At 38.0% G+C, this 26,519-nt stretch overlaps 2 pseudogenes across 2 annotated transcripts in view; both read right to left on the reverse strand.

The window, feature by feature from the left end:
• Positions 1–909: 909 nt before the first annotated feature.
• LOC308557591 (RNA-binding protein PNO1-like) lies at positions 910–1,863 on the reverse strand (annotated as a pseudogene). Its single transcript has 2 exons — positions 1,609–1,863; positions 910–1,400 (listed from the first exon to the last, which is right to left on the reverse strand). The product of its transcript is annotated as an RNA-binding protein PNO1-like (transcript).
• A 210-nt stretch (positions 1,864–2,073) lies between these two features.
• Positions 2,074–26,519, reverse strand: part of LOC308557485 (histamine N-methyltransferase pseudogene) — a 133,193-nt pseudogene continuing 108,747 nt past the window's right edge. The window contains exons 2-3 of the transcript in view: positions 2,499–2,608; positions 2,074–2,199 (exon numbers count right to left, since the gene is read on the reverse strand). The product of the transcript in view is annotated as a histamine N-methyltransferase pseudogene (transcript). The remainder of the gene's footprint in view (positions 2,200–2,498; positions 2,609–26,519) is intronic.

The raw sequence follows: 26,519 nt of genomic DNA on the forward strand, positions 1-26,519 counted from the left end.
TGTGAGTCACCATGAAAACCTAGCTACATTGAAATTCTTTTCCAAACGGCCAAACCAGGTACTGGTCTGCTTCCCACCTGGCCTGAAATTTCAACGATATATGTCACTTATTTTTGCACGTGGTGTCCTGGCTGTGTCAAAGAGAGATTTAGAAAGATGAGTATAAATGATAAATTGGTGGGCTTGCCAGAAGTTTCTTTCCAGGAAGACCAAGCATCTTCTTTGGGAGGATATTTATTTTCAAGGGAACTTGACTTTGATTTAGTAATGAAGACTTACTATTTGAGTGCAGGAGCATACGACCTGTTTTTTGTTTTGTTTTGTTTTGTTTTTCTGAATGTCAACCTTGTGACATAGGTCTTTAATTTTAATTTTATAAGTGGCAAAACAGATACAAAGATTAGTCTTTTTGATTCACACAGTGTAGCCAAACTACTGCTTATGGTCTGATTCTGAAATAGTCAGACACCACCCAGTATTAAGGATCGTGATTCAGAGAGGTTTTCTGAGATAATTCTTTAATTACAACTCATACAGAAGAAATATTTAGAAATTTATAAGTAACAATCTTATAAATTTGTACAGAAAAATAAGGATTTTCTCTCCAAATGAAAGAACTGGAAACTATGCAAATCTGCTAAATGTAATTTAAAATGATAAAAAAAGATAAATTATAATTAATGTTTAAGTATAATAATGCTACTAAATTTGGGTGCTTAAATTATCCTCAAAGCTGTTGAATGACTACTGTCAAGCATTTCTATTTATGCTTCTGGCTGAGAACTGAAGAAGGAACTGAGGCTTAAAGTGACTGAAAAATTCTTCACATGTTTTCTTGTGACCACTTGTAGAGAGTAAGGTCTTTTTCTCTGGAGTCCAAAGACAAGAAAAAAAGCTCCTGATGTGAAATCAAAATGCATCTGCTGCTCTGCTGGCCACAGCTCAAATATTGCCATAAAGTTTGCTGGAGGATTTCCCAGGAGGAGGTTGCAAAGGGCAGTTCTTGCCATCCTGGTGTTTTGGAAAGAGCCAGGGATGTGAACTTTCACATCAGCTAAAACTATCCTCGGCCGTGACACATTCTCTATGGTGGATTTGGTTTTTCTTTCTTTGCCAGTGATTCTTGCTATTGCTCTTGACAGGTGATCTCCCTGTAGGGGCTTTACATCTGTAATTTCAAAGAACTTTAGGAAAATGTCACCCAACCCAATGAAGGCAAGCGTGCCCTCCGCCTGAAACCCGAGAGGAAGGCTTCCACAAAATCCGCTGCTTTTGTCAGAGCGCTAACATCCTTGGCTTCTTTACAAGTTCGGATTTCTACACGCCTCCATTTCAAGTTAAAGTATATCTGAAGTACCAAATGTTCTATAATAAGAGTAAATACCTTCAACCAGTTCTCTCTTTGTTTTTTAAAATCCTCATCTGAGGATATGTTTGTTGTCATTTTTTTTTCATTGATTTTTGTATAGAGAGGAGAGAGAAGCATCCATGTCAGAGAGAAGCATCAATAGTCTGCCTCCTGCACGTGCCCCGCCGGGGATCGAACCTGCAACCTTTAGGGGTACGGGGTGACGCTCCGACCAACGGGGCCCCCGGGCGAGGGCTAACCAGTTCTCTTTCAATGGCGTGTATCTGTTAGCTGGGACTGAAATTTTCCTTGTTTCTTCTTTCCCATCCAGGAGCTTGTCCCCTGAGAAGGTGGGAAGACTGGCCCTTTCGTGTGGGGTTCCTCCGAGCCCATGCAGCCTGCACCCTGACTTGCCCACCAGACGGCTCCTCAGCCTGCCCTTTCTTCACCCTCTGGTCACCCTAGTGGGTGACATGGGTGAAACTGTCCTCAGCCCTGGCGCTCTGTGCCTCCATGTCAGTTGCCTTCCCCAAGAATCTCCAGTCCCTGTGATGTGTTTTTCACATTTGTCTCTCAGCACAACTCCTATTAAACACATATCTGAGTCCTGCGCTGGATATGCATGTGTTTAGCAGAGAGGAGGCTTGAAGAATACGAGTGAACAGCTATCGGACTCAAGTCAGTGCAGGACATTGAAGTCCAAGCAGCCCTACTTTGAGACCATTTCATAAGGGATCCAACCCTATTAATGCAACCGGGGGTAGTCCTTGGATAAACTCAGCAGCAGTGGTCGTCATTCCTGAGTCAATGTGAAAAACCTCCCAGAAGCTCCCAAGGGGTTGTGGAGGCAACTGAAAGATGAAGGCCAACGAGTTTTACTGTTATCAGTGCAAATTTTCAAGTAAGTTTACTTAGGTGTTTAAAGAAATAGCTACTTTTCAAAACTCAACAATCCACGTTCTGCCTAAAGGCAAAACATGTAATAGTAACAGTTTCCAGATAAACTCAGTCACCTTCATGCTTCCTTTCTCATTTTAGATACACATTGAGGTAATTCTGACTTTTCCTCCTCCCCCGTTTTCTCCTCATAGTGGTGTCAATGTTCTGGCATCAGGGGGACGCATCGTGTCCAAGCTGTCCCTTCTCTCACCCGGGCATCCACAAACTGGCGTGTCACTCGTCCTGTCTGGTCTTTGGCCTTTGGCTGTTGCTCCCTGCTGCCATCTTCATAGTTGTCAGTGTTACCTACAGAGCTCTCTGCTGCATGGGGCGTGGGGAGAGGGGCCCCCTTATCACAACCATAGGTACTTCAAGGCTCCCCTTTCAGCTGTTCTGTATCCTTCTAGGGTCCAGCGACATTGGGCTTCTCTCCCTTGTCGTTCCTCCTGGCTGGCTGCCTTCCTCTTGGCTGTCTCAGGTTCTCTGCTACAGAAACAAACATTGTCCTATTGCAGTTATACCTGGGGGCACTGTATAGTGTTGGGAGTTCCAGCACTTAGTCTCTCTTCAGAGACCCCTCCTAGGAAGAGAATATGTCTCCTTTTCTCCAAGATTCCCAAATATTTCTGAAGGTTCTGTTATTGTCTTCCACTCTGGGGATAGTCAAGTTATTTGTTGATTATACACAAAGGTGTAGACTCAAGACCAAATATGTATAACACATTTAAACTGTATTCTTTTTTTAATATGTCTTAATTGATTTCAGAAAGGAGAAGAGAGAGGGAGAGAGAGACAGAGAAACATCAATGATAAGAGAGTCATCGATTGGCTGCCCTCTGCATGCCCTCTACTGGGGATCGAGCCCTCAACCCAGGCATGTGCCCCGACCAGGAATCGAACTGCCATCTCCTGGATCATAGGTTGTTGCTCAACACTGAGCCATACTGGCCTGGCAAACTGAATTCTTGATTTCAACCATTTCTCTTCCAGTCTTTCTCAATTCAGAAAATGGTACCTCATCCACCATGGGAGTTATCCTTAAGTCCTACTTTTCATTCATTGGCTGCATTCACTCCAATACCAAACCTGTAACCACTGATCATCTCCAGCGTGACCATGCAACCACCACCACTTCTAGATGGTTCTAGTACAACAGCCTTCTTCTTTCTTTTCCTATATTTACTTTTGTCCCTCCAATTTATTTTCCACAAAGCAGAATTAAAAAAATAAAATAAAATGATTATGTCTTCCTGCGGCTTAAAACAAGCAGAAAAGAAACAGGTTCATAGATACAGAGAACATTATGACAGTTGCCAGGTTGGAAGGGGGTTAGGTGGACGGGTGAAATAGGTGAAGGGATTAAGAACTAGAAATTGGTATTTACAGAATAACCACAGAGAATATAGTCAATAATATTGTAATAACTATGCATGATGTCGGATGGGTACTAGATTTATTGGGATGATCACTTAGTAAGTTATACAATGTCTACTTGTTATCAGTGGGGTGCCTTCTGTGTCCCCACCTGCTATTGGTGGAAGTGGTGTTCTTAGGGTATCATGGAAAGCTTTACTGATGATGTAAAATTAAGGGGATTCTCTGCCAAGTTCCCGTGTTCCTCCATCTCACTATGGAAGAAGTCCAACCTTGTGTTCAGAAGGGCAAGAATTAAAGTCACTGCCCAGAGTCTCCGCTCCATGTTAAAGCACAGCCCAGTCCAGCAGCAGGCAAGCTTAGCTTGTGGTCTCAGCTGCGGTCCATTGTGTGTGGGGTCCCCATGGCTTTCCATTGTATTTTGAACAAAATGAAAACTCTCTACATTGACTGCAATGCTTTGCACATTCTGATTTACTCTTCTCTAATCAAATCTCATTTTTCTTCTTCTTCTCCTTGCTCTAGTCACACAAGCACCCTATGGGCTCCTAGAAATGGGGAGCTTTTTTCCTGCCGCAGGGCCTTTGCCCATGTTCTCCCTTCTTCCCGGACCTCTTATTCCTGCTGCCCATGTGTGGCAGACTTCCCCTCATCCCTCAGGTCTTGGCCAAATATTATGCTCTTTTCTATTATTTCCATTATTCCTTCTAACCACACCTTCATTTCTTTCCCCCTTTGGAACACTTTTACAGTTTTACAGTAGTGATAATATACTAAGCCACCCATTCGTTGTTTATCCCTCCAACTTAGCTGATAGCTCCTAAGAAAAACTGCTGTATCTCTTTTATTTATTGATGTATTCCCAGCACCTAGAATAATAACTGGCACATTATAATGCTAAAATAAATGTTTGTTGAAAGAATGGAAATTTGAAAAGAAACAGGTGCTATATAATGTCATTGTTAAGAGAGGACTATGGGGCCAGATTTTCCTGAAATCAAATCCCTTCTTAGGTGTGTGATATGGAGGCATAAAAAATTAATTTTCCTTCACCTTGTAAACTTTCCTAGCTGGTCTAATAATCAAATTAACAAGGACAAATTAACAGGAGAAAATGTCCAAAATTTATTAAACCAATGTATATTCAGGGGTTCATAAAAATGTGACCCTAAATGCATTGGCCAGTTGAGGCTTATATAGCATGGTGGACAGGAGAGAAGGGGGGCAAGGATCTAGGATTCCCAAGGGAAAGTAGATAATTCACAGGTAAAAGAAAGAGCAAACATATGGTAAACAAATTCTTGCTGGACCATCCAGCAACAAAGGGACACAGAGGGAAACAAGCTTTGCAAGATTTCTTCCTGCCCCATTATATGTGCTAATTCATATGTGTATGGTGAATATGCTGATGTGATTATAACCAGATGCCCTTTCTGAAGAGGTTTTTCTATCTGAATTCTTTTAGGCAGGAAGGGGAGAGTCAAAGGTTCTTTCTGAGTCTCTGTTTCTTAATAACCCCTTAAAATCAATATCCCAGAAGGCACATTTTGGGATGGCAAAACGTTGGTCCCCCTCAGTGATTTGGCCAAGTCATGATTGTCTCTGTGCTCAGGTTCTTCATCGTAAGGTGAGGGTCTTAATAGTATCAACCTCTTACAGCAGTTTTTAGGGTGAACTATTTTAAATGGGTTAATGTATGCACAAATGCCTGGCACACAGCATGCACTATATGTTAACTGTTATTAGAGGAGAGATGATAGGCACAGACCATGGTCAATGGGGACCTAGAGAAGGGCTGCCGCATGGCAAGTGCAGATCCAGGGGCTGTGCCCTGGTCAGGGGAGGGCACAGGGGACAGTGGTTAAATCAGAGAGACAACCTAGAAAAAGGGGCAGTGGCATTATCTTTGAAAAACAGGCTCCAGGAAGGGTGTCACCAAATTGAGGCATCATGAGACCGTGCAACTCCTGCCTGATTTTGCCTGTGGTTTGCCTGGGGCCGGCTGTCATTGGCAGGGCCCAAACTGCTCCTGATTTTGGCAGGGATTTATGAAACTGATATTTTGGAATTTGTTTTTCTCCATAAAAACAACAACAAAAAACTTCATTAACAATCATCAGAGAGGGGAAATGTGCACGCTTGCAGACCTGTGGCTTGCAAATTACTAATAATTCTCATATTACTGCCTGTCACCCAAATACCTCAGCCTAACAAGAGCAGAGCTCCTGTCATCTTTTTACATTTAATTTTAATTTACAGAAAATAGTGTTCTTCCTGCTCCATTTCTTCCAGTTCTTTCCTTCTCCTCCCTATTCATTTTTCCTTATCATTTCAGAGTTACTCCTTTCAGCAATGTCATCTTTTGCTGTAACGTGCTCAGCCTTTACACATCTAATAGATGCATTATTTTCTTTTCAAATTTATATCCTCTGTGGTCACACTTCTTAGCTGTAGAATTAAACTTAGAAGAAAATAATAAACTGACTCTATAATAGAGACTACTTCATTTTTGTTAATAATCATGCTGGCCTAAATTTCCTTATTTTGGAAACTTTTGTTTTGAATTTAATTTAGAAATTCAGGGACTCTTCTCCCTCCCCCCAACATCTTTTCCATGCCTTGACAATATACCTATAACCTGAAATCCACACACAAAATGATATGGTTCCTGGTTTGTATAATTTCTATACCTTGGATTTACTAACAGATTTACAAACAGGTTTTTTTTTGTTTTGTTTTTAAACTAAAAATATTTGTTGTGACCCTGCACTGGAGAGTAACTAACATAAGACCATTTCCCTTACTTGACATAAATTTACAACACACAATGTTAGGGACAGGTCTTTACTATCTTTTTCAGCTCAACAGAATGCACGCAGAAGCTATCACTTTTAGAGACTGAATAGTGTCCTGGATGAATCATAAACTCTAATTTGGTAATTTTTTATGCTTTTATGTGTTTGCACCAGAACTACACATCTTATCATAATTTATTGCCTTCATAATTTTTCTGCTCTGGAATATGGAAATACCCAGTGCTCTGATTTCTTCTTTCTGGTAAATTCAGGTCAGCTTTGCCTCCCATTTCAACTCTAACTCCTTACCAAAGGTCATCATATTCCTACTATTACATGCTGGGAATTCTTACTGAGACATTTTACTTTTGCTAATTCATTTTTGCCCCCAAGAGATGATGGCTACTATTCTTCTGAATTATTGCATCATTTTAGAAAAGGAACTAATTATTCTCTGCTTACCAAGGGATATTCTGTGACTGATATAGTTGGATTCATGTAAAAAATCATAAGTGGTAGTGAAGAGATCGTTTTCTCTAAAAAAATATAATTTCAAAAGTGATTTAAATGGAACATAAAGAAGTACTTATGAATACGGTTGCTTTTATAGCTAATGCAGATTTCTTACTTTTACCATGATATTACTGAGTGCCTTACATGTAGCAGGTTCTCGGTAATGTTTCTTGATATTAACAGTTTTCCAATCTTGACTTTTGTTTTTAAAGATTTTTTTATTGATTTTTAGAGAAAGAGGAAGGGAAAGGGAGAGAGAGAGAAACGTCGATGTGAGAGGGACACTTAGTCAGCTGCCCCCTGCACATCCCCGACCTGGGATCCAGCCCGCAACCCCTCAGGGCCTGAGCCACACAGGCCAGGGCCCAATCCTGACTTTTGTGATGGCTGTTGAAAGATTTACATGGTGTCTCGAAATGTGTGTATGTACAAGATATGGAACTCTTGTTTTCTAAGGTAACATCATGGTTGGTGACCTGATAACTGCAAGTTGACATGGCCCCAAAACTTCAGTTTCATCAGCATTCCTCTTCCTCCTGCATAAAGATCCATTTATGTGCCCTTCTTGCAATCTTCCCTTCAATTACAGAGCTTTGCTTCTTTCTTGCAGGGCACATTCTTTGCTGCACTGTAGGATGTTTTGTGACAATTATAAATTTACTTCTGAATTTTCTGCATTACTGATTCCACTTCAGTGAGCTAAAACAGACTGCAATTAAAAAAAAAATCGTACATTTTGTGTATGCTACCCATTCCGGCGTGAATGCTTGGAAGATAACAATTTTTCCATGTTATTGACTTTGGTGAGCCTCATTGCTACTGTGAAAGGGAATCATAGCTAAGCAAAAATACCCTGAAAATTTGATCAGAAAAGAGGACTCTAGATAGAAACCTGGTGTGGGAGTAGCAAAGATCGCTGTCTCCATTATTCATTGTTTCCTTCATTCGAAATCTTCTAGCAAACAATTATTAAATGCTTATTATCAATCAAGGCTTCTTCTTGGGGCTTTTCCCCCATACCTGCTTTTTTGAAAATAACTTTTATTTTACAATTTAAGCAGGATTTTGTTTGATTTGGGTCACGTTGTTTACATGATGAACCTTTATAGTTAGAATGGGTTTAAGTGGTTGCTAAGAAAAAGAGTTAAGATGCCAGGTGGGGCATTCATAGGAGTCTATTTGTCACAGCCATGAGAAGTTAACTGTAGCACCTCTCCTGTGGGGCTTCCAGTTGGTTGGTGTTTAGCATGTTGACACCAGATTTGATAGTTCCTAAAGACATGCTACACCTGGACCTGATGTGCCGCCTGCTTATTTGCAGCTTCATTGAACGTGAGAAGTCTACTTCACTCCCAGTTCCACGATTCAATGACTCGAAGAATAAATCTTTAGAATTACTGTCAACTTCTAGTTATATATTATTGATAGAAATTTTTGAAACCTGATACAAGCTGCTAATTTTGTTTTCTGTAGGCAAATTAACATTTCAGAAAATATGCACCATCTAAAAAGTATATCATAATTAGATTTAAAGTATCTTTAAAGTAAGTTCCACTATCAGAGTTTTCAGCACATATTGAAGCTTCCAGATGACCCATGTGGTATATCTTGCAGATGCTTATAGAGTAGCCCATGCTAATCTTCAGGGCTATGTAGGACTGGGATGAATATGCAGTACTTCAATACTTTGGTGAAGAGGGAAATAATTAACCAGGAAATCATCGTTTCTGAGTAAAGGTATTTTTCTTTTGTATTTTAAAGATTTTTTAATGGATTTTTAGAGAGGAAGGGAGAGGAAGAAAGAATCATCGGTGTGAGAGTGAAACATCAATCGGCTGACTCCTGCACGTCCTACACTGGAGGTTTAGCCCGAAATCCAGGCATGTGCCTTGACACGGAATCAAACCAGCAGACTTTCAGTGCACGGGAGGACACCCAACCAACTGAGTCACATTGGCCAGGGCTGAGCAAAGGTAATTCTAATGTATTGAAATACTCTACCAATTCTCTAATGCTCTCTCAATATTCTCTTGCAGAAAATGTTCACTCACCTAGCTTAATGCTGCTTTTACTTGCTCTGGCTGACCACAGTGCTCTCTTTCCTTTGAGAGGGAAACATGCTGACATGAATGTGAGTATCAAGTGAGAAGCTGAATCCAGAGACAATCTAGTAGGACATATTTGGTTCACACTCCCAATCTTCCAACGGCGGCAGGACCCTGCCTTCACCAGAATATACATTCCGGTGAGATTTAGGCCAGAGCTATGCATCTTAGACTTTAGTGTGCATGTGGATCACTGGGGGACCTCGTGAAAATGCAGATTCTAACTTAATATGCCTGGGATGGGGTCTGAGATTCTCCTACAAATTTAGCACTTGAACCAAGCCTAGAGGAGCAGAACACTTAAAAAAAAAAGGTCCTAAGTGTTATGAGTTCTAGATAAATTGATACTTTTAGATTCCATGCAGAGGAATTGAACCCTAAGAGAAGGCCTCGCCATGGACATTCTCAGGCTTAGTGGACCCACTTAAAATTCTCCACCCAGAATTCTGGGAGTACTAAACTCTTCATTCTGAAGAGTGATAAACTTGCACAGGGCTTGAAATTACTTTATATTTTCTGAAGTGCTATGGAATTGTTGTACAGAGACAGCTTAGATGGATGGAGGAAGCAGAGTATCTGGATTCAAGACTGCATTGGAGCCCAGCTTTGCCTCTGCTTGGTTGCATGAACTCGAAAAAGTCATATATCTTCTTTCAGTTCTCTTTCTTATGTATAAATTGGCAATAATAGCAAAATACAACTTTATAGGTTTGCTTTGATATCAAATATGAGAATATACATATGTAAGTGTTTCATAAATGTTAGGCGCTATGCAAATATTAGTTGAGGGGCTTGTAACCTAGAAAAGATGATTTACACTCACATCAGAGCACTTGTGCTTGCCTAAGGCCCTTTCATTTTTTGTTTATTAGTAACAAGTATTCTTACCAAGAACACAGGTATTTCACTGTTTCCCCTGGGTGTCATTTGTATGCAGTCGTTGATTATAATTCTATAGTAAAAAAAAAACAAACTCAAAATATTACTTTTTCCCTTAAAACATCAGTATTTTCATTTCCAATCCAATGTGTTTCAGGGAAGGGGAAGTGATGGGCAGCATGTATTAAAGGTGGTATAGGACTTTGCTTGGGAGAACTAATTGGTGTTCTGTGGCAGCCGAGGATAGTATCCTAAATTATCTACAACTTCTGAGAATTGCTTAATCAACACAGAGGTACACTTGGTCTGAGGAGAACGTGCCGTCTTCATCACCTAGGGAAGAAGTCGGCCTGCAGGCAGCTTTCATTTTAATTGATTTCTTGATGAGCGTTGACTTTATTAAATTAAATTTTAGACAAAATGCCCGATGGCATCTGCCAGTGATAAGTGACAGGAAAGACATTAAAAGTTTGGTGAACACTTAGGAATTCTTTATCAGCAGGGATTTATTGAATGCCCCTGGATGAGAATAATACTGCTTGCGTTTATAACTAGTCATTCATGTCTGCAAATTCTATTTATGACACACAATTCTCATTGAGTCTATTCCATTTTCTGATATAAAAACCCATCTTTGAGGGGCTTTGAAAATGATATATATATATGATTTTTCTTTTATAGTTAAAATTTTTTTTATCGATTTGAGAAATTGATAAATTTTTTTTATCAATTTGCTGTTCCACTCATTTATGCATTCATTGGTTGATTCTTGTATGTGCCCTGATTGGGGATTGAACCCACAACCTTGGTGTATTGTGACAGTGCTTTAATCAACTGAGCTAACCAGCCAGGACCGAGACATAATATGTCTTTGAGGGAGGAAGTCAAGGAGAGAGGGAAGGAGGGAGGGAGGGAGGATGGTAAACACACAAGTGTTTTTGTTTTGTTTTTCCAGAAAGCTCACTCTGAGTTAATGCCAGAGAGGAAGATAATTTTGAACAACTAAATGTGAGACAGTGTCAGGCTTTTTGGAGTTGATATCTCACTTAATTTGTCAAAATGTACATGTTCACAGGAACTAAAAAGCTCAAAAGCTGCTTTGGCTTGTATTTAGTTTGACTTAGGCCCACTTTCTGCTTTTTTCCTAGACTGGCTCTGATTTTTTTTCAATCTTAGCCACGTTTTTGTTCACCATTCCTATTGTTCTCTTTTATAATTAGAATACTCTGAGAATTTGTCATTAATGTTTAAATTATACTGAACATTGAAGGTCTTTTAAAACAATGTTTGAACAAGGTAGGTGACACTTTCCATGGAGACCTTGTTTTGAGGGTCTTCCCATTGATGAGCAGGTCCCGCCCAGGACTATTAGATTCACCATCTTGCCTCATGGACTGGTTGGTTGGACAGGTGGTGGCTGGGTGGGGCTCCATTTGTTGCCGGCTGCTGTGCTGGCTCTGACTCGGACCCCAGTGGCGACTGCCTTCATTGACAGACTAGTTCAAAATAAGTAGAGAAAGGCCAGTAAGAATTTCTAAAGGTTCTGAACTAAGAGCTATTCGGAGAAAACTGCACTTCATTTTTCAGTTTCAAGAATAAATGGGACATATTGTATCTGATCTGACTAGTAAATATGCATCTACACATGTGGAAATTAGCAAGAAATAACGAAATGAAACACTCTGCTATTAACTGGTTAATAAAGAAAACTTTTCTAAATGTTTGATGCTTGTATTCAACCATTTATATATAGTATAATTTATGTTTAATCACACCCAAAGCCTTGCAGAGTAGATTCCCACAGGAATTACGCTAATGAATACATAAGCATCTCTTGTATTGAGCATATTAATTGCTTATATGCAAATGACTTTAAGTACTTGAACAGTTTGACTTAAGAGGATAAACATCTCTGTAATCTTGTATATGGTATTCATTTGCTTAGCGAGCTCTTTTATGATGGATTATATAAAAGCAAATTTTATAATCAACTGAATACAAATGATCCTGAGTTTGGAAAAACAAATTAATGAGGTTTTATGATCTTAAGTTCCAGACCTCTCTACCACCTGACTCAATAGGGACAGTAATATACTATAAGTTGGTATGAACGACTCATAGCTTTACATTAACATTTCATTACATAAACTTTATTCTTCTCTACCATCTTTTAAATTAATGCTTAGGTAATTTTGAAAGACAGAATTTGCATTAGTATTCTGGAATTAGGCAGCAGACAGCTCAATTTACACGTGTGAGTGGCAGCTCCTTCGTTCTCTTGGCATTTACTTTAATGGATCTTATAGTACTTCTGTTGTCCAAAGCATCCTTGATGATGCTTCTCTATGATCTCAAGATACCACCCACCTTTTTTAGGTATTAATTCTTAAGCATGAAAAAGTAGAATCATAATATCTCAGAGATGGCAGGACCTTTAAGATTAGCTTGTAAAAATCACTATTTGATACACAAATCATGATTTCCAGGAAATCTTTTGTTTGTAAAGTTCCCCTAGTGCAATGAAAGAGTTTTCTATATGGGGAACCAGGCACATGGACCTTAATTTATCATAAGCACACACATGTACACTCATAGCAATCAGGCGATAAAATAATTTATTGTTAGAGCCAAGTAAACATATTATTAATTAATTGGAGTCACACACATATGGGGCCTTTTACTCGAGAAATAGGACTTTAATTCTGATCACAGGGTCACCAGTTGAAGCATGAGAAAGAGGTCCTTTCAGAATCTATCTGAAATTTTTCAAGAATCTGTCTAAAACCCTCCTAATCAGAATTCTGCTTTCTTTTGGTTCATGTCCACAGATATGTGACCTTCAAGATTCTAGATCTGAGAAAAACTTTCTATGGCTATATTTGCCAGGGTATATCTTTATTCCAGAGAAGTTAGCTTATTGGCATGTTGCGCGAAGTGTGTTCTGCCACCCTTCACAAGTTGTTGACTCTCTTTCGGAGTTAGTCACTCCTGGGGTTGACTCCTATCTTGAAAACTTAAACAGTGTCTCCCTTGGGTTGGTTTATACCAACATTTCATAGTTATTTATTTCCTGGATGCTCAAGCCAACTGAGTGTTAAGGGCTTAGAATTTAGATAAATAGAATTATATAAATTATAATGACTCCTCCTGTGTTTTTTGGCATTTATAATATCATATATGCAGCATTCTATAACTGGCTTTTCCATTCAACATATACTCTGGAAATTTATTCATCTAACTATATATAAATCTATCTTTTTTTTAACTATTGTATTCTTTAGTATGAATGTATCAAAATATATTCAGCCATTTAACTATATTCATCTAGGTTTAAAAAAAATCAACTATACACAAGGTACTGTTAGTAGAAGATAGAGGAAGAGGAAGGTCAGGTACAAGAATTGAATGATTCTGCTTGCTCTTTGCCCAAAATATTGTATGGACTATAAAAAAGTTTAATTTCTTCATATTGATTACCTTCTCTTCATATTTGTTATGAGAAATAAGTGACCAGCTACACAAACTTCTAGGAAAACCCTTTGTGCCAAATTTATTTTTAATGTCAAATCCTTCAGAGTACTTTTCTTGTTATTCCAAAAAAAAAAAGCAAAAAACAACTTTAACTTTTTAATGCTTTTCTCCACTTTAATTAAATCACTTGGTACCTTGTATTCCAGTTATTTTCTATACTTCATTGAGGCACACAGTGTCCTTTGTGTCCCCCAGATTGCCTCGCTCAGAGGGACTCTACAGATGTTTTTGGTCTAAATTTTGAATGAAACTAGGTGACTTATTCAGTTCTGGATACTGGGTGACCAATGTGTTTTTGAGCTTCATTTGCACCTTATTGTACTTTGGAAGGACATTTAAAAAAAATGATGAGTTAGGAGGTTAATAATGATTTAAACACTTCCAGAAGGAGATCTATTTATTATCCGTGCTTCCTAATGCCCTTTCCACCTTATTCTGCCATTGTCTACGTGAAGTACAGTGGCAGAATGATTATTTAATAGGTAAAGATCTTGAACTCAATTAACCAATTGTTGCAAAGTAGAAAAAAGAAATTACATGAGCCATAGTTTTCATTCTGAAATATCTATAGAAATGAGGTTCAACCTGTCTTGCGATATAACGCTAATATAACTTTGAGAAGACAATTAAAGAAACATGTTTACTGTTAGGATAACTGAATTCAAGTCTATTAACCCTCAATTTGGCTAAAAACAATCTTTTGGGTGATTTAAGTGTAATACTGTTAGGTAGATAATTGCTTTTCTTCAGAAAAACTATTCATTGCTATGAAGTTTCCAAAGGATCTCCCTGTGACAAAAATAAAACAATGGGAGGCATATTTAGATATGTTCTCATTCCTTTCTACCATAGCATGTTTAAAGTAATTTAAATCATTTTCATTTAGGAGGGCTCAAATCTACTATCCAAGATTCTTTGCTGTCCAAGTGACGATCATAGTCAAGGAGTAATAACATTGCTCAGAGTTTAGAAATTCTTAGGTGGAAATGCAAGTGGGAAGTCAAAGTATCTGCCAAAAGTTAATAAGCTATAACAGGATGTGGGGGATCTCTCTCCCATTTTTTCATACTCGTGTATTTACTGACTCCAAGCAGCTGTGGAAAATGTCAATCTCCTCTTGCTTTGCACGGCAAGTCCAGCATCAGCTGAGCGCCTTGGCCTGTGAACTCCTCCATCAGCTTCATTCTCGGCTTCGTGGAACTGACAGTCCTGGGTGGGATCACTACTGAGCTACCCCTGCTGAAATGTCAAAGATATCGATCGGGGCTCTGGTATTTTATGACAATAAGTTCCTTGACTGGACACGTGGGTTGTTGCTAGTCTGTTTACACTACAGGGAGAAGGGAAATGACCTCTGCTGGGTGTGCACTGTTAGCTTCTTAAGTCAGAATTCTGGAATCACAGCCGTTTTGTTGGGATTGCTGATGTGATAGCCTGAAGTTAACAATATGCACTGATATTACAGTGGTCACCGTGAGTTGGGGTGACATCTCCAGTCAGAGGCAATGCTAGTATTATGTCGAAGCCAGAGGAAAGGGGAGAAATCTGCGGCATATGCAGAGTAGGCTTGAGGTGAAAGAAACCCACATTCTTCTGAGTTAATCTAACATGTTCTGAGCTTTTCCAATTCAGTCTTCTTCTGTTACCACATTCTTTTATAAATTATAAGCAAATGGACTACAGGCAGCATCTTATCACACTTTTGCATAAAAATACTGGTACTGAATTCTGGGTGTTTTGGTCACACTGTGTATTCTTGGCTATTGCTCTTGCCGCTGATTGCAACAACTGTTGAGATAATTGCAGTTATTTTTATACGATTCCTTGTATGATTAAAAAATTATTATGGGAATGTAATTCTGGAGAGAATTGTCTTTAGACAGCTTTATTATCAATTTTCAATGCACAGTTATGCAAATCTAGAACTTCATAAATGTCACAATGCTAATGATTTGCAACTTGGTGAGAAGTTTCAGCTTTTTAAATGGACTAAAAGAACATACAGAATTTTACATTTGTGGGGAATGCAGCGCTCTGAAGTACCTCTTTAGGGGGCTGTTGTCTTCTGAGAGAGAAAATATAGTTAACTTTTTGTTTCTCAAAGTATAAGAATGAGGTTAATATCCCCTCCTTTCTTCCTGAAGCCTTTCTCACGATGGGGGCACCGTCTGTGTCACATGCCTTGGAGTGAGAAAGCCATGTGGAAGACTTGCAGCTTTTTGTGATCCCAGTGATATGAACCAATTTTCTGGGATAAACTATAAGTTCAGAGAAAATAGAATTTCCTGGCATGTCAATTTTGGACACTCTGTGAGTGTCTATCTAAGAAGGTTGTGAATTGCTTCTGTCGGGAAGACTGGCATAAGCTCTTAAATGTGCTGACAGCCTGCAATTCTTTTTATTGACTTTTGAACTAGTTATGGACATTAATATGCACTAACTTTCATGTTCATGCAATAATTAAATAATAGAGTACACATTTTCAAATAACATCTCATATTTGGCCTATATTTATTATCATTCAGGGGCCATTTGATTGTATCAGGGTGTTGTATTTGAATTCAGGTTGAAACAAGTTTTAAAATCTGAGGTGGCTTCCTGGGATGTTCACTTACTTGAGCTGAATGTGCTCACATTGTGTTACTAATGAATCCCTCTCATCTTTCTTTCCTTTTTATTTATTTTTTATTTTTTTATATCTTTATTGATTTCAGAGAGAGGAAGAAAGAGAGACAGAAACATCAACGATGAGAGAGTCATCGATCGAGCCCACAACCCGGGCATGTGCCCTGACCGGGAATCGAACCCCGATCGCCTGGATCCTAGGTCGACGCTCAACCTCCGAGCCACGCCCGGCCGGACCCTCTCATCTTTCTTATGCTTTTACTCTGTGGCTGGTGTATTTTGAATCATTGTAAACTGTGTTTTACCAGATTGTTTTTATGCATTAGCTGGTTGTATTTCTACATACTACAACATTGTTTGTATTCTAATAAAGTTAACCTGCTTTATCATATTTTAATAAGCCAGGATTTCAGATGGTAACATTTATTTATTACAGTGTTGAATGATGAATTCCACCTTTTGATTAAAGGCTATTTAGTCTACTAAAATGAGGCTTGGTTTAAATTTCAATTAACCTTTGGCTTTCTCTGTGCTATTTAAGTGCATGGTATTATTGCACCTTGATAATAGAGTGCAATTGTACCCTTTAATTCTTCACTGAAACCAACTATGTTTATTAAGCTAGTTTGAGGTTTTTAACTCCAGTTATACTGCTGGGATGACTAAACTAATCATTGTAAAATAAAATAAATTGTTTCATTTACAAAATTCTTTCTTTAAGTAAGAATTTGTATTTTTTTACTAAATTTATTGGGCTGACATTGGTTAATACGATTATATAGGTTTTCAAGAGGGTCTGTCTTTGATGCATAATCTGTATATTGCATGGTGTGTCTACTACCCAAAGTCAGATCTTCTTCCATCAGCGTATATTTTTATCCCCTTTACTACCTCCAGCCCCCTTCCCTCTGGTAAACACCATACCGTTGTCTGTGAGTTTATGTTTCTTTGTTTTTCTTGTTTGTTCATTTGTTGCTTTCAGTTTTATATCCCACACATGAGTGAAATCATATGGTTCTTAACTTCTTCTGTCTGACATTTCGCTTAGCATGATGTTCTCAAGCTCCATCCATGTCGCAAATGGCAGTATTTAATTTTTTCTTATTGCTGAGTAGTATTCTATTATATATATACCACCTCTTCTTTATTCAATCATCTATCAAAGGACCCTTTGTTTTTTTCCATGTCTTGGTCACTGCAAATAATGCTGCACTGAACTCAGGGTGCATATACCTTTGTGAAGAAATGCTTTCACATTTTTTGGGTAGATACACAGAAGAGGGGTTGCTGAGTCATATGGTAACTCTATTCTTAGTTTTTTGAGGATTCTCTATACTATTTTCCATAGTGGCTGTGCCAGTTTACATTCCCACCAGGAATGAATGAGGGTTCCTTTTCCTCCACAACCTCTCCAGCTTGTCTTGTTGGTAACAGCCATTCCAACAGGTGTGAGGTGGGATCTCATTGTAGTTTTGATTCGCATTTCCCTAATACTTGAAGTTGAGCATCTTTTCATATATCTGTTGGCCATTTGTGTGTCTTCTTGGGAGAGGTGTCTGTTCAGATCCTCTGCCTATTTTTTAATTGGATTGTCTGTTTGTTTGGTGTTGAGTTGTACGAGTTCTTTATGTATTTTGTATATTAACCCCTTCTCAGAGCTGTTGCTTGCAACTATCATCTCCCTTTGGTTGGTCGCCTTTTTGTTTTGTTGGTGGTTTCTTTTGTTGTGCAGAAGCTTTTTAGTTTGATATAGCACCATTCATTTGTTTTTGCTTTTACTTCCTTTGCCGTTAGGGTCAAATTCATAAAATCTTCTCTAAGTTTAAGGTCCAAAAGTTTAGTACCTATGTTTACTTTTTCATAATTTATTTTTTTAGGTCTTATATTTAGATCTTTGATCTGTTTTGAGTTAATATTTGTATATGGGGACAAACACTATTCTAGTTTCATTCTTTTGCGTGTGGTTTTCCAATTTTCCTTGTACCATTTATTGAAGAGGCTTTCTTTTTTTATTGTATGTTTTTGGCTCCTTTGTTGAAAATTATTTCTCCATATACATATGGGTTTATTTCTAGGCTCTCAATTCTGTCCCATCAGTTGGCGTGTCTGTTTTGTGCCACTATCATGCTGTTTTAATTATCATCACTTTGTTTTATAATTTGAAGTCAGAGAGTGTGATACTTCTGGCTTCATTCTTTTTATTTCAGGATTGCTTTGGCTCTTCAGGATCTTTTATAGTTCCATACAAATCTGATGATCTTTTTGTTCTATTTCTTTAAAAAAAAAAAGTCATTGGGATTCTGACGGGGATTGCATTAAATCTGTATATTGCTTTGAGTAATATAAACATTTTAACTATGTTGATTCTTCCAGCCCATGAACATGGAATATCTTTCCATTTCATAATGTCTTTTTCAATCTCTTTTAATAATGCTTTGTAGTTTTCAGTATATAGGTCCTTCACATCCTATGTTAAGTTTATTCCTCGGTATTTTATTCTTTATATTGCAATTGCAAAAGAAATTGTTCTTTTTCATTTTGTTTTCTGAAATTTCGTTGTTAGCACATAGGAATGCAGTGGATTTTTGTACATTTTCTTAACCTTATGTGAATAACTTATTTTTAATAAATGTGAATATAAGTCACAGTTTTGCAAATTTGGATGAGCTTTATATGAATCTAGCTTTGGTCAACACCCTCTATTATGAAATATGTAATAGTACTTTATATTCAATTTAATTTAATAAGGCAGTTGAAGCCTTTGTGGAATAAAGCTGAATAGAATTTTCTGGCTTTGCATAACTCAAGGGAAGACAAGCACGTGAATAGTTAGCATATTATGTTCTGATGGAGTAGTATGTATGAAGTAGAGAGCAATGTTGAGAACGGATTGTCTGATGTGAAACCACAAGGGCAGAACTCCCGGCAGAGGTGGGGCATTTAAATTTGGTCTAAGTAAGAGTATATCAGGCAGATTAAAATTTAGGGAATGAAATTCCAGGCCAAGAAGTTTGTATAAGCAAAGGCACAGATCAGTGACAGTATATTGTTATTCAGATTCCAAATCCACAGTGAAATTCTGGAAAAACATCCTCATATAAGGGGGCAAAAATATTCAGATCTATTCATTGTTTGTTGTCATTAGTTGTTTCGAATACATCAATGAGAGAAGTATTTGAATTAAAACAGGTTCTCAAATCTCTTTTGACTTATCTACATGGCATGTATGAATTGATTTCAGACCAGTCTCAAGAATTATGGGTAGAGAGTGTGCTTTCTTATGTAACAAGGCATATATATCTTGAACTAAGGTGCTTGAAGATATTTTCCCTAATTGTGTTATATGGATTTGGGAATATCTTCTTACACTACTGTTACAAGGATAAAAGAAAATATTGAAAGGAAATCTCTTTGAAAAGGAAAGTGTACTCTCTCCGTATTTGTGGGGATAAGAATACTTCTATGCCATCTCCCAGGTTTATTTCTTCCTATATCCATTCCTATGAGTGAAGACTACTCAGTGAGTCACATTTTACAAAAGGGCAGATCAAAATTTAGATACTTATGTTCTATTTTCCTCTATATAGCTGGGCAGAATGGTGGAGTCAGGTCAGTTCTTTCTATTTCTTGTCTTTTACTCTTTTATTTCACCACCTCTGTGAATGTAGAGGAGGGGGTAATTGAGGCAGGGCCCGTTCTGTAAACCTGGATGACTCTTTTGGTCCCATTTTTCCATGCAACATGTAGATCCATGTAGATTCCAATTAGTTGAATCAAGAATTGTCTAGTTGTTGGTGAGCTATTCAGAGAAGTTTATTTTTCCTCATATAACTTTTCACAGAGAACACAAACTTACAAAGAGGCACAAAACACAGGTATGCCTGTGGTTCTCTCTAGACATAATGTGGAAGAAACGCAAGCATTTACTAACCACAGATAAGAATAGAAGATTTTACTTGTCACTTTTTTAGGCAGTATATCATGCAGACTGATGGCAGGGAATAAGAATGTTGGCGTTTTAACAACCTGAGAGTTCTTTTCCAAGGAAACTGGAGGAGGGGGATAGCATTGTTGTCATTGATCTTTGTAACAGGTACAACAAAGCTATCCTACAGCCTTAGGCAGCCCCAAAGATAGTGGTATTTGCTTGGGGGTAGAAAGGTCAATTCTAAAAGTGTTATCTCTACCTAGACACAAGGTTTAGTTTCATAGGGTAAACATCAAGGGCAAGGATATTTGCTATACAGTAGTTTAGTTTTTACAATGAAATGTTGGATCAAATTATTGGGCCCTTTATCTTGTTAAAGGAGGTAATAAGAGGGAATGTTAAGAAGTCAAGCCTTGGATTCATATCTGGAGGTTTGCTACTTATTAGCTGTTTGACTCAGTTTTGTTTTGATTTTCTTGGATTCAGTTTTCCCTTATGAGAAACGGAGATAATAATGGAACCTTCCTTATAGGTTTGCTTTAAGGATCAAATTAGTTAATGCTTGTAAATTGCTTAGTATGAGTCCTGACACATAGTAGGGGATTAAAAATGTTAGTTGTTATTATCATTACTGATTTAATAACAAAACAGTACTGTGGCTCTTATTTGTTACTCCTTGTTTGTGAACCCTCTTGGTAATAACTTGGAAAGAACCGGTGATTGACAGGACAAGATTTAGGAATTTCTGGGTCTCTGGAAGCAATATCTATTTCAACTGAATAACTTCTAACTAAATTCCTAAAAAAACAAGTTATTTCTATTAGTTAGCAAACTGAAGGTCACTTGTAGCAGCTATGGAGTTTAGCATCATGCCTTGCATATGGTCAGTGCACATTAAATACCTGGAATGAATGAGAACACTTTCTGTTTATGGGGAAGCAAACAGTGACATAGAGAGTTTAGAGATCATTCGCCAAAGGCCGCACAGCTAGGAACCAACAGGCCCAGATTGAAAGCTCCCTGTTCTGATGAATCTCAATTCATTACTTTTAAAATTGCTTTTACTGCTTCTTGAATTATTTTTGTATCACCTTAAAACTACAAATCTTAAGGGTAAAAGACAAAATCAACCTTTTACCTGCAAAGCTACTGGAGCTGAGAAGTCAAAAGACAGCCTTGAGACACTGAGTATCATGTGTAATCAAGTTCTACATTGGATGCCAAAAATCAGAAGCAAGAGGCAGCTCTTCTGAATAAAGTAGACATTTAAACAACAGTGCTAGTTCCTGGCATATGGTAGCTGGAAGCATGTGTGTCAATTCTTCCTGATTTAATCTCGATTTCTGGGATGTTTGAAGGGTTGTAAGAAATTAAAGGGAAAGGCTGGCTGGCACACAGAGTTTATTCTGATTACAGCACTCATCGCCTGATTTTTCAGTAAGATTTTCTCAGACAGATATCACTGAAAATTGACCTAATTTTAAAGAAAACACTTCTAAAATACCATTAGAAAAATGTAGTAGGCTTACTTATAAACATATGGGTATTGGTTATAAAATATATTTGTAAATTAAAAGAAACTTTAGTAATTTAACCTAAGTATTAATTTTAAAAACATACTTTGCAGCCTAAAAAATATTCACAAATTTTCCAAATTCACAAGACTCAAACTACCAATAGAAATACTTGGCCCTTCGTTTAAAAAAGTCACAATGAAACTATTTGAATTGAAAATGTGGAATGTGAATTGTTTTCTTGCCATCAAAGAGTGGAAATTGCAGTGGGATTTCAGAAATTTATTAGATGTAACCCTTGAAACATTACTGTGTTAAATTACATTTTAAAAGGATTTAATTTTGAAATAGAAAGCCTATTATTACATTAATAGTATAATGTAAATTCCTGGAGGGTAATGGTATTGTTTATTTACTCAACCAATACTTTTGTGAGTACCTGATATTGTCAGATCAGTGTACGGAGGTAGAAAAACAGGTAAATCTCAAAGTCTGGCCTCTGTCACTATGGTGAGACAGGCAAGGGAATAAATTCATAAATCTAAGACTGCATCATTAGCATAACAGTAGAGCTAAGTGCAAGATACTGTCGAAGCATAAAGGTTCTGAGGAGGAAATATTTCTTGATCTACAGAGCATGGACAGCCGTGTGGCAGGATAGTAAGAAGTGAGGAAAATCCCTGGGCAAGTGGAATGGGGAAATTGAGACAAGAAAATTAAACACGGCCAAACAGCTTGGGCATTTTACAGCCAGCCTGTGAATCACAAGACCTTATCTTCCCTAACCAAGGACACTTAAGAGCTAAGTGGTTTATACTCTCCTCCCTAAACAGAAAACACATACCTTTAATCACCCTGGTCGGGGAAAACAGAGAACAAAGACCCAACTAATGCCATTTGTGCCAACTAAACCCAAGGACAGATGAAGTTGGGGAACAAATAACAAAAACCCTATTAAAGCCAGACAGGCCTAAGATAAAAGTAAAACAGTAAAATAGACCAAGGAATAATCCCAAACTCTCCTATACACTCATTTTGATGGATCAGCCTATTAATAATGCATCTGGAAAGCTGATGAATATTCTAATGAAACTATCCTCTAAGATTCTCTCCTGCAGAGAAAAAAAAATGGATAAAAAGCCCTCAGGACAAAGACTCAGTGTGGGCTGATTGTAGAGCACGCCAAGGTCCCTTCCTGCGCATGAACTTTTTATTTCTAAGGGTCTCCATGAGACTTGCAACCAGGGGAGCAATAAGTAGCAGCAGCTTGACCCAGGCTCACCGCCTGATCCTGTCTCCAAAGGCCCCTTATTTCTCTGGCTTCCTAGCGAGCTAAAGCAACCCTGCCTTGGTTCACGTCTTTCCTATAACATTCCTAGAGCCAAAGCGGAGCACTGCCCAGGCTCTCCCCTGTTGCTTCATCTACCCTAATTCCTTCCTTTGTTCCCCTGTCCCCATCTGGACTAGTGCTGTGAAATCTTTCCCACATGAAGTCGAGAACCCACACACTCCAGGCTGCCTGAGGCGGACCTGCTCCAGGCTGGTCCCTGTCCAGGAGCAGCAGCACTGTCTAGAAATACTTGTTGCTAAGTTGGATAGACTGCATTTTCTTCTGGGGTGATTCTCTTAAATACTTTGAAGCTAATACTGTGTATTTAAAACATTTGTATTCAGATGATTCTAGTACCCCCACCAGGCAGATCTAATAGCACCCTTTAAAGGTGCCCAAGAAGAGACTAACAGAGTGAGACTGAGTTTGGAAAGGCCGGAACCAGCTTCGCCTCCTGGAGTTCACGTAGTGCAGCTGGCAGGGCATAGGGCTAACGGCTTAGCATTGGAGCCAGGCTCCCTGGGGTCAAATTTCAGCTCTGATAGCTACTGACTTTGTGCCCTAAGGCAAATTAATCGATACATTCTTCCTTCTTTTTCATTTGAACAAATGTAGGTGGAAATAACTCCTACCTTTACATGGTTGTGATAAAAAAACAAATGAGTTTGTTCTTAAAATTGAGCAGTTTCTGACAAATAAGGGATCAATAAGTGATGATGATAATGATTCTAAAAACAAGTATTAAGATTTTGACCCAACGTTCTTCATGGGAATTTTATTTTATTTATTTATTTTATATTAAAAACAAACAAAACAACTAAATGCTGTATAACATGCCTGCATGTTTTTACCTTCTAGACCGGTCGTGAAGGTCTGGTGAGAGAGGAGTGGAGTCATCTGAATGGCTGGGGCTCGTTGAGATACCTCCTATGTGGGAAAGGATTAGGTGGCATTATTACAAAACATTTTCATGACAATAAACCATTGGCTAAAGATTCCAGAAGTAACCGGCAAGAGCCAAACTTAAGTACACAGGTCATTGGACATATTTCTGGGTTGGAGTGTCCTGCAGAGAGGGTGTGTCTTCTCCTTTGAAGTGAATTTGGATTACAACCTTAATTTAAAATCCAATTTATGAAGTTGTTATGACCCGGATAAAGAGAAGGGATAAGATAATTATAAATTGAATTTTTACATTTTTATGGAACAGTGATCAGTAATCTACATGTAGTGAATTCCATCTGGATATAAAAGTCTGTGAGAAAAAATAAGGGGGTTAAGATTGGAGAGACTCATGTGAGGTAGCCCCGTACAAGGAAAGTGTTATTTTAGTTTTCTATAGAAATTAAATCTGTTAGTTACTAGCAACATGTTTTACTTAATTTCTCTGCTATTCAGTGTCCTCATATGTAAAATGGTGCAATATTTCCTACTTCCTAAGTTGTTATGAAGAATAATGTACCAAATTATGTAATATGGGATATGATTAATTACTGTTAAGTGTCAGATCTTTTCCTCAGAGAATTCCAAATAACTTGCGACTGCCACCTAGGACTAAAACTGAGCTAGGAGAGTACAGCTGGATTCCTCCTGGAAGGAGCTCCCTCCTCACCTTCCACGGCGCTTTCTGTGATTCTATATCTGGCAGGCCAGTCTCTCTAGCTTCTGCTGAGTAGATAATAAAATTCTCCTTTTCTTGACTAATGCTTCATTCTAGAAAGTGTTAGGGAAAAGAATGTGGAGTTCCAGCATTCTCTCATTGTAGATGTCCCAATGCAGCTTAAATTATGTCGTATTTTTTTTAAAAAAATATCTTTATTGATTTCAGAGAGAGGAATGGAGGGGGAGAGAGAGAGATAGAAACATCAATGATGAGAGAGTCATTGATCGGCTGTCTCCTGCACGCCCCCAACTGGGGATCGAGCCCCCAACCCGGGCATGTGCCCTGACCAGGAACCGAACTGTGATCTCCTGGATCCTAGGCCGACGCTCAACCCCTGAGCCACACCCGGCTGGGCAAATTATGTCTTTACACACATCATTTTAAAAAATAATAAATATAAAATCATTGAATTTGATTTTCAATGTGGAAGAAGATAAAGAAAAAAAATAGGTGGACATGAGGGGGGAGAGGAACTCAAACGCCTCAGAATTGCAGCCTCTGCTGATGCCTGTGAAGGTGGCTGCAGATGTGCTGTGTATTTTGTGGAGCCTTGGAGTGCTGCCAGCCACTATCTACCTTAATATTTCATAGGCATTTGTACAGAAACACCACATAAGTATAAAAAATGTGAATTGCTCATAACATTTTAGTTTTTTTAAAATTTAGCAGGCTGTTACTCATAAAATAACATTGCCTGCCCACGTTAAAATTTTAGGATTCAGCTATTAAATTATTCTGAAGTAATTTTTCTGCGAAAAGTTAGTAATAAATACTTTGTATTTGCATCATGCTTCACTCCGAGGAGATCAAAGTCCTGATCAGAAACTCACTGAGACCTGGGAAGGATTCTAGGCTTCTCTGTACTCCACTCAGCTCCCCTGGAAATGCTGCTCCGAGCAGCGGGGCCGAGCTATGGAGAAGCTGTCTCTCTTATGTACAGTCAGCTTCTTGAAGTTCTGCTCAGTTATTTATCTTTGGTCACAAACATCTCAAATCCTGAAGGTTTGCTGCCCAGCTGGTTGTAGCACAACTGTTGAATTTTTTTTTTTCATGTTTCTGTTAAATGTCATTAAAAATCAGTTTTAGTTTGAAGAGTTATGCAAAACATTTGCACAAAAGCGCTCAATGAAACAATCTCTAGTAACCTCTTAGAATTGCAGTAGAAGAAGTGGTACCTGATGGTACATAGAGAATGAATATTAATGGAGAATTCTTACATAACGTGAGACTTCTCTAACCACTTATACTGTAGTATAGTCCACGTTCTATAATCCTGTGTCCTTTTATTAAATTTTATTTTTCAATTACAGATTACATTCAGTATTATTTTGTATTAGCTTTAGGTGTTCAGCATAGTGGTTAAAGGACCATATTCTTTGCAAAGTGTTTCCCTGATAATGTAACATTCTATCCTTCCTGTGTTTAATGCATTTCTTCTTTACACTGCCCCAAAGACTTACCTTTTTCTCATTTGTTCAAAAGTTACTTACTCTGAGAAGCTTTTCTATACCTGATTATAGGCTCAATTTATCATTATTTACTCCAGCCTAAATGTTTCCTCTTTTTCAGTGGTGCTTATTTATGGCACTGTAATTGTTTGTATACATGTTTCTCTCTATATGCTAAAAATTCTTGGAAGAGAGATATCTGTCTTATTGTTTTCTGAATATTTATTTTCTAACACAGTGCTGGACACATAAAAAATGCTCAGAAATGTTTATACAATGAATGATTTTTATAAATTACCAAAAGATTCAACAAAATTTAAAACTGCAACAAATCTTTCATTTCAAATAGGCTCTTCTCTGCTTCCACCGAATCAGCATCCCTTTAGGAGACTTTCTATTATTGGTACTTTAAAAACAATTAAACCATTTCCTTTATTAATTTTATATGAACATTTGTGACAGGAATAAGAAAAAGGAAATAACCTATAATCTTAAATAAAAATTAGGTAAGAGCCCTGCTAGTGTTG

This window comes from Miniopterus schreibersii (assembly GCF_964146895.1).
Source record: "Miniopterus schreibersii genome assembly, chromosome: 5".
NCBI classification, from domain to species: Eukaryota; Metazoa; Chordata; class Mammalia; order Chiroptera; family Miniopteridae; genus Miniopterus; species Miniopterus schreibersii.